Genomic DNA, 12,180 nt, shown 5'->3' with positions numbered 1-12,180 from the left:
TTTCATAGAAAACAGTTTAAGTCCCTGAAAATGCAGTTTTCTCGGTTTTAACCCTTCTTTTTCGCAACTTTGACAATTTTGGCCCAAATTGGAAAATTTTTGCATTTTGGTCCTTTTTAAATTTAAAAAGCATTTTAAACCTTTGAAAAGGACTTGGATCACTTATGGTCCACTGTTTTACAGAAAATCACAGTTTTGGCCCTCCAAAACAGAAAAATTCGCATAATGGGCCTCATTGGGCCAAAAATGTCATTTTTAGCCCATTAAGCTTGGAATTTATGTTTTTAATCCTCTAAATGACTATATTTCCAGAAATTGTTTTATTGAAACTGTTTTGGCACACCTCATCCATCAGAATTCGTGATATGTCAATTTGGACCCTTAATTTTGTATTTTTCACATTTTAGGCCCAAAATTTGTGTTTTTAACCCAAAGAAAATTGTTACTAAACCACTTAACCATTTTTCTTGAAACACTTTGTATGTAGAAATATATTTGAAGCTAAAATCATTTACACAAGATATATCTCGGTTTTGAGGGGTTTTATGGCTAGATCCAACATTATAACACACAAATGCATACATATAAGCATGGAAATCATACAAGGCATATAAACACATATAGATCTACACTTTCACTTGTATTCCCCCCCCCCCCCCCACAAAACTCATAAAAACAGAAAATAGGGGGTATGAAGCTCACCTTGGGTGTGGTTTCGGTTTTTGGAAGAAAAGATGGAAGAAAACTTGATGATTTTTGGCCTTAGCACCTTTCCTTGGTAGATCTCGAGTTTGAGATGGTTCTAGGATGCAAGATCACGATTTTTGCATAGATTAGGAAAGGATTTTGATAACAAAAAGAACCTAAACCATAGATCCAAGCATAATCTTACCTTAGATGATGATTAACTTGCAAGATCCTCTTGAAAGCCCCTAATTTTCGAGATTTTTGGAGAGGGGAGGAAGGAGAGTTCTTGAGTAATCTAGAGAGAATTTGAGAGATTTTTGTGTGGGTGTGTGTGGGTGTATGGCCGAGAGTGAGAGAGATAGGAAGAAGAGATGTGATCTTTGAAGTGATGTGCATGGAAGAATGAGAAATAATGCATGGATGTCCCATGGATAAAAATGAGGTGGCAATGGTAAAGTCAACTCTCCTCTTGGGCTTGATTTGGGCCGAAAATGTTGGAGGAAAAGAGAATGTTTGGGCCTTAAATACTTAAGCCCAATTTTCATGGTTAAGTTGAGTGATTTTTGATCCAAATAAATTTAAAGGAAATTTTTATGACTTGTTAGGGTCAAATTAGGTTAATTATGGTTCATAGTCATTAATTTATTTCATTCTAGGCCCAAAATGTTGAAGTAAATTAGTGTGGGTCCAATTAGAGTCCAATTAGGGTTCTAAGCCCTTGATAGTCAAATTGGAAGCTTATTGGTCCATTTGGACCCAATAAGGGAGTCCTAGCCCAAAATGGATTTAAACAAGGACTTCTAAGGTTTCCAATTGCTTGATGACTATTTGTAGTTCTTGTATGATGTATTTGATTGAAGTTTTTGATTCACATTAGCTTGAATGTATAGATTACATGACACAAAATTTCCAGTTGTGACAACTTACTTATCAATTCCTACACAACAACATGTTTTATGACATCAAGTTACTGATGCATTTACGTATTATAAATGCACAACTTACTCACAAACAACTCATATATCTCCATTTCAAGAATAAAAGATATTATTGTCTCATAATTACTCATGATAAAATCCGTAAAGTAATTCTTTGAGCATAGGTTTATCCAATACTTAAAATCCCCGTTTTCTAAGTACTCGTGAACATTGCAACAAGAAATTGATATGTCTAATTTCAATAGACAATCTATAATTCAATTCATGACAGTATAATTCGCTACTTATTTCTAGAAGTACGAGTGACTGTGGATGTTTAAATAATCCAATTATTTGGGAAGTAAAACATGCGAAGTGAAACGCAATAATCACGTAACTAACTATGGTCTCAAAACTATTGAATATAAATAAAACTCTTATTATTTAATCACCATATTAATTAGACTTTATTCTTTGTATAATGTTTTAAGTAATCAACTAAACACGTGAACTAAACATCAGTCATGCCATGTTACAAACATGCATACTATGTCTCTTTGTGGTCCTTCCTATCTGAACAGATCGATTGGACACTATTCCAATGATGCTTATTTCACAAATCCAAATTCCTGTCACTACTTGAACGTCTTAGAGTTCAACCTTATATGCAATGATCTTTTGTAATGTCGAGGCTTCAAAGTCACGGAGACTTATCCAATAATACTAAAAAATGTTCTACTAAAACTTTGTTACTTAAAACAATTTCATGGTAACGAAGTCTCAAATTCAAGATACATTCCTTGAACACCTTCCTTGCATTAAGTTTCCAACTCACATGTAGATTTTAATAATCAACTCCCACTTTGGAAACATTTCCATGTTCCCTTATGACCATCAATTCTGATTAAGAATCATCTTAATTCAAAACATGTCATTATGGTCCTCCCAAACAATAGTATACTTCCAACTACCCACAAGCAACCAATCCTTCGGTATAGCCTCAGAATATTCTTGACAGTTGTTCAACTTTAGTCACACAAAATTCTAGTCCTTTTTCTCTCTCAATGCCTTAGGCATTCAGAAAAATCAAAACAAGTGAATATTATAACATATGTAAATGATCCTATATCCGAAGCATATGGGACTTGATTCACTATGCCTTATACAAAGACCTGGTATATGTTCAGTTTCCTGCTATAATATTTCCATATATTGAATTTCCTATCTTGAATCATTTCAACACGATACTCATATATGTCCAAGACTAAGTTCCATTAAAGTCCTTCAATCTAAACTTTTAGATTTGAAATGAAGTGTGAGTGCCCTTTCCCTTAAATCTTATTATAGCGAAATAATTTCCAAACATTCCAACTTCAAAACTTTGTTTCCTATAATTAGTATTGCCAAATTGCAACACTTAGCTTGAAAATTATGCTTCCACAAACATAATGATTATGCTTTCATTGCATAACAACTATACTCCCACTAGCTTCGACATGTATCCAGAAATCAACCGGACTTCTAGAAAACAATATTTTGTATGACTTTCTTACCAAAGTGCAGATTTATGATACGTAATGCTTCGATAAGTCTTCATCTAGACTTCCCAAGCTTATACACCTTCATTAGATAGCATATATGTGTATGCGTGTTCAAACCCTTTCAGAACTTCTAGCTATATGTCGTGAAAGTTCAAATAATTCTTTGTCATTTCTCACAATTCAAACTATGAAAAGGGATGCTGTAATTATATTGTGAATGTGAGAACACAATTAACACAACCACTAACCATACTGATATTTATCAGTTCTTTTAAAATCTACTAGCGAAAGTGATTCCTCCTAATCATTTTCATGAATTAGAGCGAAACATTTGCCATCTATATTTTATGGTGTACATGTTCCCATCAACGTGAACCTATCATTACCAATCTATAATCATAAGATGAGGTTGAGGACAAAACCAAAATCATAATTTGTTTTCCTTCCATGGACTGAACCTTGCTTATTCTTAATTTTTTTCCTTTTTCTAGGAACATACAAGTGCTTCTGCATTTGTTAAGCATCTCACCCATATCGATCAATGTACTTTCACTAACCAACGTGCTCTGCCTTTTGCAGTCAAATGAGAACCATAAAACTCATAAGCATTGTCAACCTAACTGGAAGGTGCATAGAAACAAGAATGTGTCAACTTATCACGATATGTTATCAACCTTAGGTCATGTACTAGTTATAACTAAATGGTTTATTCTTGATTGACACCTGCAACTCTTCAAGATCATTAAGATTCTTATTGACGTCTTGAAATATAAGTTTCTCTCTCAAGGAACACTCATTGAAGATCAAAACAAATATTCAAGAGTTTGTATGGATTCTCAAAAATAAACACTTCATGGAATTTGCCTTAGTTCATCCTTTGTTTTAAACAAAACATCACAACTTCCAATTCCCAAAGTGCTAGAGTAATAAAATATTATTACTCCACATATCATGAGGTTTTATGATCCTACTTAGTAGGAAATAAGCTTCAAGATACGATTTGTAGTTACTAGAGTATGACTCTAAAATTTAATTAGGTACGAAGTATGACTTATCTTCTTATTGAACCATCTTAAGAAAATCTGATTCCTCTTCTTAGTCAAACAATCACATTAAGATGTTCTTCGAGGATCAATTGTGACATAGTTCCATTAAGATGATTACAAAACACGATACTAAAGTACTCCCTTTCCTTTCAGATTGGAGAAACCTTTATCTTTCTTCCTAATAGATTCTTTTATTTGTTATTCTATTCTTTAAATCTTTTCAAAGTGTCCGAATTATGCTTAATCTTATAAACACAACCATTTTTACTAAACCATCGGTAAATCATGACGAATAGACTTATCGTACTTTGTGGTGGATCTAATATGTACTAGATCCACTAGTTATTCACTTTGACTTACTTAAACATATGATCAATGAATCGGTCATAATCTTCAAAAGATCAAGATTCTCATACATCACACAATTTGAATTGTATGACTCAAAGTTTCTATCCAACTGAAACTTGAGTGATGAGAATTCCTTTTCACTTGGTCAATCTTGACACTACCACAAACAATATAATTAAGGATTAAATCCACATTTAACATTGCTAATAATAGAAATGTAACCACCAATTTTAATAAATGTCATTACAAGTAAATATAAAGTAAACTTGATAAATTCAAATTTTCACTTTCATTAATAATATTTTTTTTGGAACTTGTCCTTACAGTGCAAAATGAAAACTATGTTTCTAAACATCTCCTAAGCAATCTATTAAGTTATCATAACTTCTAAGAGTAGCTTCCAAAATCTGATAATTACCAAAAATAAGAATAACCTATCATTATCCTATTAATTTTTGAAAATTACTATACTTGTGGAGGAAGGTAAGGGTCTCAATCCTTACCGTATTTCGAAAACTTTAGGGGTAAGGGAACCCATAAAAATAAAAAAATCGTAGGGCAAGGAAAAATGGTTTCAACCCTTTCCTAAAATTTCGAAACTTAGGGCCTAAGAAACCCCTAATTTCGAAAACCATACTCCATTAGGGTTTAGTCGCCATAAACCTAAATTTGATCAATTCAACAATTGTAATCCATTCAATGGAAAACAAGCCATGGCTCTAATACCATTGATGGGTTTTAAGCATAAAAAATAAAAACCTATGTGTGCATGCAACCCTAATTGAAGATCTATGTTTTCTCAAATTGAACATACAACATTTAAATATATATTGGGAAACCCTAGGAATCCTATTCTATTTTTGAAATTAGCATACAGGGTCAGAAAACATAACTTTGATTGTTATTGATGAATAACAAGAAACCCTTATGTTGTTGAAGCTTATAGAGCAAACACCACAAATGTCGTGCCTCTAATGGTTCACACCCACCACTAGTAAGAAGATGAGAGAGGAGAGATGAGAAAAGAGATGAGATTTTCGGCTACATCTTGAGGGTGAGGAGCTCTTTATATAGTGCAACAAGGATGCCCTGTTTAAGCCTTATCTTAATATAATAATAATATTTCCAATTGGAAATTATTCAGCTCCTTATTTTTCAATATGAGATATTCTGAAAACTCTATAATCATCCCATAAAACCGTCCACCTCCTTCCTTAGGAAGGTTTTGGAACCTCTTGATCAACTATTAAACAATTGCACTTTAGTCCCTGCACTTTTAATTAATTCTTTTAATCCTAGAATTAATTCTAATTAATTTATGATTAAATATTAATTAAATATTATTATTTCTAATTAATATATTATTCTCATAATACGTTAACAAATTATTCATTTCAATTTATTAATCAAATAATAAATTCAACCTCTCTCTCCAAATATCATTCTATCAAATTGCTAGTTTTGAGGGCAGCCCAAAACGATTGTGCTACTATCAATTCAAGTATATACCAATTATAGTTATAGGCTTAGACACCTAATCCAACACTTTTTTCTCCCCACATTCTGCATAATCGCCTGTGTCTCCTCCCACGTAATAAATCGGTTTCTCTACCTTGTTCATGTGAACGGTTCCTCACCCCCAAGTTGTATAAATAGATAGGAAAGAGAACCAGAGACCGATTGCACCTTCATTAATATTCAATCGATTCCTCCTCTAGATTAAATATGAATTTGTGTTTAGGTGTCGTGGTCAAACCATCGATTAAAAGGCATGCAAATCCTCCATTTAACGGAGTCTATCGACTGAAAATGGCACTCACGATTTCATATTCTCTTGATCATCAATTCTCTTCACCAATGCTTCTGTCATCTGAACACATATGGTGCTAAAACCGCCTAAAATCTCCGTTCACCTAAGTATATTTTAAGTTTTCAAATTTCTAGGTTTTTAATATCTTAATTCAATTTCTATTTGATGGCATCCCTAGGTTCTCTGGTCATCGAATAGCCAAATCAGAGATACTATAATCTGCTTCTTCCTTTTTTTCTGATTTGTCCTAAGTTTATATGAATGATATAACTATAATTAGGTGTTATTACTTCAGTTGAGTTGATTAATTTTAATTTTCAACTGTATAGGAAAAGAAAGAAAAAGGGAAGGCCAGATGTTAGGAATTAAGTAATTTGATTAAGGATTCAATTACTCAACCCAACATATGTGTTGGTAGGTTTTTTATTTAGTCCAAAGTTTGTGTTAACACACAGAGTTTTAATTTATTGTTCAACTAGTTGTAAGACCCATGTATTATATGGGTTAATTAAAAAAAATATAAAGGTCTACATATTTAAGAACTTTTGATTTATGAAAAAAATAAGAAAAATAATAAATTATTAAAATTGATTTTTTATATTTTCAATTTAAATAAATAAAAAAATAAACTAATGAGCTTTAATTTGAAAATTTTGAAATAAGAAGGTAAGTCCATTAATGAAATTGATATTCATTTATCACTGCATATATTGTAATTATTACAATAAAATATTATGTAGAATGTATTAAAATAGAAAAATCCATGAAACGACATGTGGAAAAGAAATTAATTCAAAATAAGCACAAAAGAAAATTTGACAAAATGAATGAGAGTGTGACATGTGACAAAAAAACCTTCATTTATTAGAGTAGATGTTGGTTTTACATTATATTTCATGATTTGTTATTTCTATCATGTTAAAAGTAATGGGTTTTTTTATATCAATTTTGCATTTCAAAAGATGATAGCTAACCTTAAAAGTTAGAATTTCTAAAAGAGAAAAGATGTCGATTCTTGAGGTCAACAAGCTAATTTATATCTTTTAACAAGTAGCATGCAGTATAAAAGTGTTTTGGTATAAATTTTCATTTGAAGGTCCATATTTGTCACACCCTAAAACCAAGAACGGCGGAAATGTTCTGGGGCGGAGGACATCATGTTAAGTATCACAACAGTGTAAATAAGTAAACAAGCAACAACATCATCCATTGCGTTAATAGTAAGGTTTTAATACATAAGTGTTCTTTCATAGAATAAGACATGAAAATAAGTAATCAAAATAAAAGACGAGTCTTGACTGCTCCATCTTCTCAAAACCTGGTCATCGTACCTGTCTACTGGTGACCTGAGAATACAAGTTTGTAACAGCCCGGAATTTCAGGTATTACTTTAAATTAATTTGGGGAATATTTAGGGGGGACTCGGCGAGTTGATGCCTGACTCGCCGAGTAGGACCACGGTCTTGGTCACAGATTCGCGACTGGACTCGACGAGTCCATTAGGGACTCGGCGAGTCGACGCTGTTCAAGCTGAAACCCTAGCCGTTTTGATTCTGGATCGTATATAATGTCTTTAGGGCCGTCATGTCTCGTCTTTTGGCCGATTGAAGATAACCTAAACGGCTGTGGGCATCTGGAGCAAGGGTGAAGGCTAGTGGAAGCTTAAAGAGGATTGTTAGGCAAGGAGAGGCAAGGTGGTGATCAAAGGAGGATCAAGGGGTTGAGCTCTGAAGGTTGGGGACGTAGGGATCACGTTTTCCAGGTAATCCTCGGATCATTTCTGTAGTTTGGTGTTGTACACGAATCTAGGGTTTAGGAAACCCATTTAAGGATTTGATAGATTATAGAGTTGTTACAAGTGTTTAAATCCCAGTAATAGTATGTGTAAAGGTCCAGGAAGTCCCATATCTATATATTACGGAATCATGCGAATTACAGGAGGCAGTTGGTTGACTGCATGGCGAGGACTCGCCGAGTCCAATGATCAGACTCGGCGAGTAGCTTGAAGATTCACTAGGACTCGCCGAGTTGTTCTTCAGACTCGGCGAGTAGCTTGAAGACTTACTGGAACTCGTCGAGTCGTTCTTCGGACTCGGCGAGTGGTGTCAGGATGTCTATACTCGTCGAGTTACCCTTTGTACTCGACGAGTCCGGTCAAGATTGACCGTTGACCTGTATATATCTTAGAGGGGTCAGTTGTCTTGTTTGATAAGATCATTAACTAGGGCTGTGGTATTATAGGGAACCTGCGGACTAGCGGATTGTGTGCGAGTAGCTCGAGGAGGTTATAGCCTGCGTACTACGAGGTGAGTCTTCTCACTATACTTCACCCGGAAGGGTTTGACTGTTAGATCGGAAGGTCGCGTGTGTTATATTCATGCTATGTTTAGAGAGATAGATGCTTTATATGCGATGTGTGCTTATATGTGGTGTATGATTATACGGGCCGGAAGGCGAGACTTTATGTGTTAGAAAGAACGGTATGATATATGTGCTTTATGTGTTAGAGTATTTGTATTATGTGTTATATATGTGCATGGGCCGGAAGGCAATTATCTTGTGGATCGAAAGATCCGGGCCGGAAGGCAATGTTATGTGGATCAAAAGATCCGGGCCGGAAGGCAATGTTATGTGGACCGAAAGGTCCGGGCCGGAAGGCAATATTATGTGGACCGAAAGGTCCGGGCCGGAAGGCGTATGTGGGTAAGTCGTATACTGGGGAACTCACTAAGCATTTATGCTTACTAGTTGTGTTTATGTTTTTCAGGTACTAGTGATGACCGTGGGAAGGCGCCGGCGTGACACGTACACACTGCCACTGTTGGAGATCCTGGAGATTTATTATTTTTATTTTGAAATAAACTTGGAATAAACCCTTTTGTCGAATAATGATGTTTTATTTTTAATGAAAAATTTATTTGAAAATTTGAGTTGTTACAATTGGTATCAGAGCCTTAGTTTGAGGGATTCGGGTGTACTTTTGGGTGCAACTGAACTCAGACCGGGGATTTGAGGAAAAACTTTTTCTTAAAAGTAATAAGGACATAACATTCTATAAAGGGCAAGGCGGTGAAAACAAGGGTGGAACAGTGTGTACGAGCAGCCAGCGTCCGAACGGTAAAGATCCCCAGAATACCTTACGATGTTATGTTATGCACTGAATTATGAATTGTTATGCATGCTAGAAGACTAGGTATACATGATAGGAATAGAATTGCCTGTTTTGTGATGCCTTAGTCTAGGGAGATTGCTTATATGAGATATTTGGTAGCGTGCAAGTAAATAGTACATACTAGAAGTAGAGTACCCGTTATTCGGGATTTGGGGAGGAAGATTTGGGACGAATACCGATACGGTGTGGTCGGTAGTATTGGGCCCGTACTACCGAAGGCACCGGATCAGTGGAAGACTCAAATAAGAATCCCTGGAAATCGGAGACTGGGTAGGGCGCGTATTGAGTACAATTGTACTTGGTGGAGTCTCTGATGATTTTATGTTGTATTTCAGAGACATCATGGTTGTCACACGCAATGGGGCGAGTTCGAGCGGTGCGAGTGACGAGGAGATTCGTCAGATTATTCAGGAAGAGGTAGCTGCGGCGGTCCGGGCTGAGATCCCGGAGATGTTTGGGTCTATTAAGACCACGTTGATGGAGGAGTTTGAGGAGCGGTGCGCCGCAATTTCTGAAGCTGCAGTTGCTGCCGCTACCGCAGCGGTGGCTGCTGCCAGGCCGCAAGGGGGTGATTCATTACCATTCAGGGAATTCAGCAACACGAAACCCCCTGAATTGGATGGGACGCAGGATCCGATTGCAGCCATGAGGTGGATCGCCGACATCGAGGGGTGCTTCTATACTTGCTCATGCCCGGAACACTTGAGGGTACGGTTCGCCTTGAACCAGCTCCGTCTGGGAGCGAAAGATTGGTGGAAGTTCGTGACGGTGAACTTCACACAGGCAGAGATTACGGCAGTGACATGGGAGAGGTTTACGGAGATGTTCAGGGAAGAGTACGTTCCCCCGGTAGAGAGGGAGCGGTTGATTCAGGAGTTCTTGACCCTTAAGCAGGGTACTGATTCCGTGGCAGTGATCACACGGAAGTTTCATGAGAGGGCAATGTTCTGCCCCGAGCTGGTATCTACGGAGCAGTCGCGGATGAGCCGCTATTTGGGTGTTTTGAAGAGGGAGATTCGGGAGTTTGTGTCAAACTCCACCTATCGCACTTTCACTGAGCTTCAGGCGAACGCCAGGAAGCGCGAGATTGAGTTGGAGACTCAAGCGAGGGAGGAGGCTGAGTCTCGGCAGGTGGATCGACGGCCGGCCCAATCTCAGCCGGCAGCCAAGCGGATTAAGTTCGCTGATTCGAGGATGGGAGGTTCGAAGGGTCGCACTTGCGCGAAGTGCGGCAAAAGTCACGAGGAGGCGTGTCGAACTGGTGGTTGCTACAAGTGTGGCAAGGACGGACATATTGCCAGGGATTGCCCTAAGGGGTTTATGGTTTGTTTTCACTGCAACCAGACAGGCCATCGGAAGGCCGAGTGCCCGCAACTTCGTCAGGGAGCTACACCTACTACCCGGACTACTGAGACCCGACCGGTGAAGGTCGAGGCCCCGAGGGCTCGCGGGAGAGCCTTTCAGCTGACTGCGGAGGAGGTCCGCGCTGCGCCCGATGTTGTGGCAGGTATGTTATCTTTCATGTATTTAATTAAAGGTCGAAATGTTATGCTTATGTTAATGTATGTGTAGGTACTTTCCTTGTGAACTCTATGCCTGCTCTAGTATTATTTGATTCGGGTGCGAGTAGATCGTTTGTATCGTTAGCTTTTAGTTAGCACATCGGCATTAGTCGTGAGCCGTTAAGTCGGCCTTTGAGCGTTTCCATTGCGGCTGAGAGGGTGATTTGTGCTACGGAGGTTTTTCGGGGATGTGTGCTAGAGATCTTCGGGGTCGCATTTCCGATTGACCTAATTCCTATTGCGATGGGTGATGTCTGTGTCATTGTAGGCATGGACTGGTTGAGCCGATTCAGCGCTGTCATCGACTGCGAGCGTCAGTTGGTGACTATACGAGACCCTAGTGGGGGAGTTCTTACGGTGTACGGCGAGGGTACCCGTTCGAGATCAGCTTTTTGTTCGGCTGCTAGGGCGAGGCAATGCCTACAGCGGGGATGTAACGGTTTCGTGGCGTATGTGATGGATACGCGGGAGAGTTCCGAGAGACCGAAGACATTGCAGGAGGTTCCAGTGGTGCGCGAGTTTCCAGATGTTTTCCCCGAGGATTTGCCGGGAATACCTCCTGCGAGGCAAGTGGAGTTTGGTATCGACCTAGTTCCAGGGGCGGCGCCTATTGCGAAGGTGCCTTATCGTCTTGCACCTCCGGAGATGCAAGAATTGTCCTCGCAACTTCAAGAGTTGTTGGGGAAGGGATTTATTCGGCCGAGTAGGTCGCCGTGGGGAGCACCGATTTTGTTCGTCAAGAAGAAGGATGGTTCACATCGGATGTGTATCGATTACCGGGAACTGAACAAGGTGACAGTTAAGAACCGCTATCCGTTACCAAGAATCGATGATCTATTCGATCAGTTGCAAGGGGCATCTTGGTTTTCCAAGATTGATTTGAGATCAGGGTACCATCAGGTAAGGGTGCGGGATGAGGACGTCCAGAAGACAGCCTTTAGGACGCGGTATGGGCATTACGAGTTCGTGGTGATGCCTTTTGGGCTCACCAATGCCCCAGCAGTGTTCATGGATCTCATGAACAGGGTATGCAGGCCGATGCTGGATCGGTCTGTGATTGTATTCATCGACGACATTCTGGTGTATTTGCGGTCTAG

Source organism: Lactuca sativa, chromosome 3, assembly GCF_002870075.4.
Source record: "Lactuca sativa cultivar Salinas chromosome 3, Lsat_Salinas_v11, whole genome shotgun sequence".
Lineage (NCBI taxonomy): Eukaryota > Viridiplantae > Streptophyta > Magnoliopsida > Asterales > Asteraceae > Lactuca > Lactuca sativa.
Note: the sequence above shows the minus strand (reverse complement) of the source record.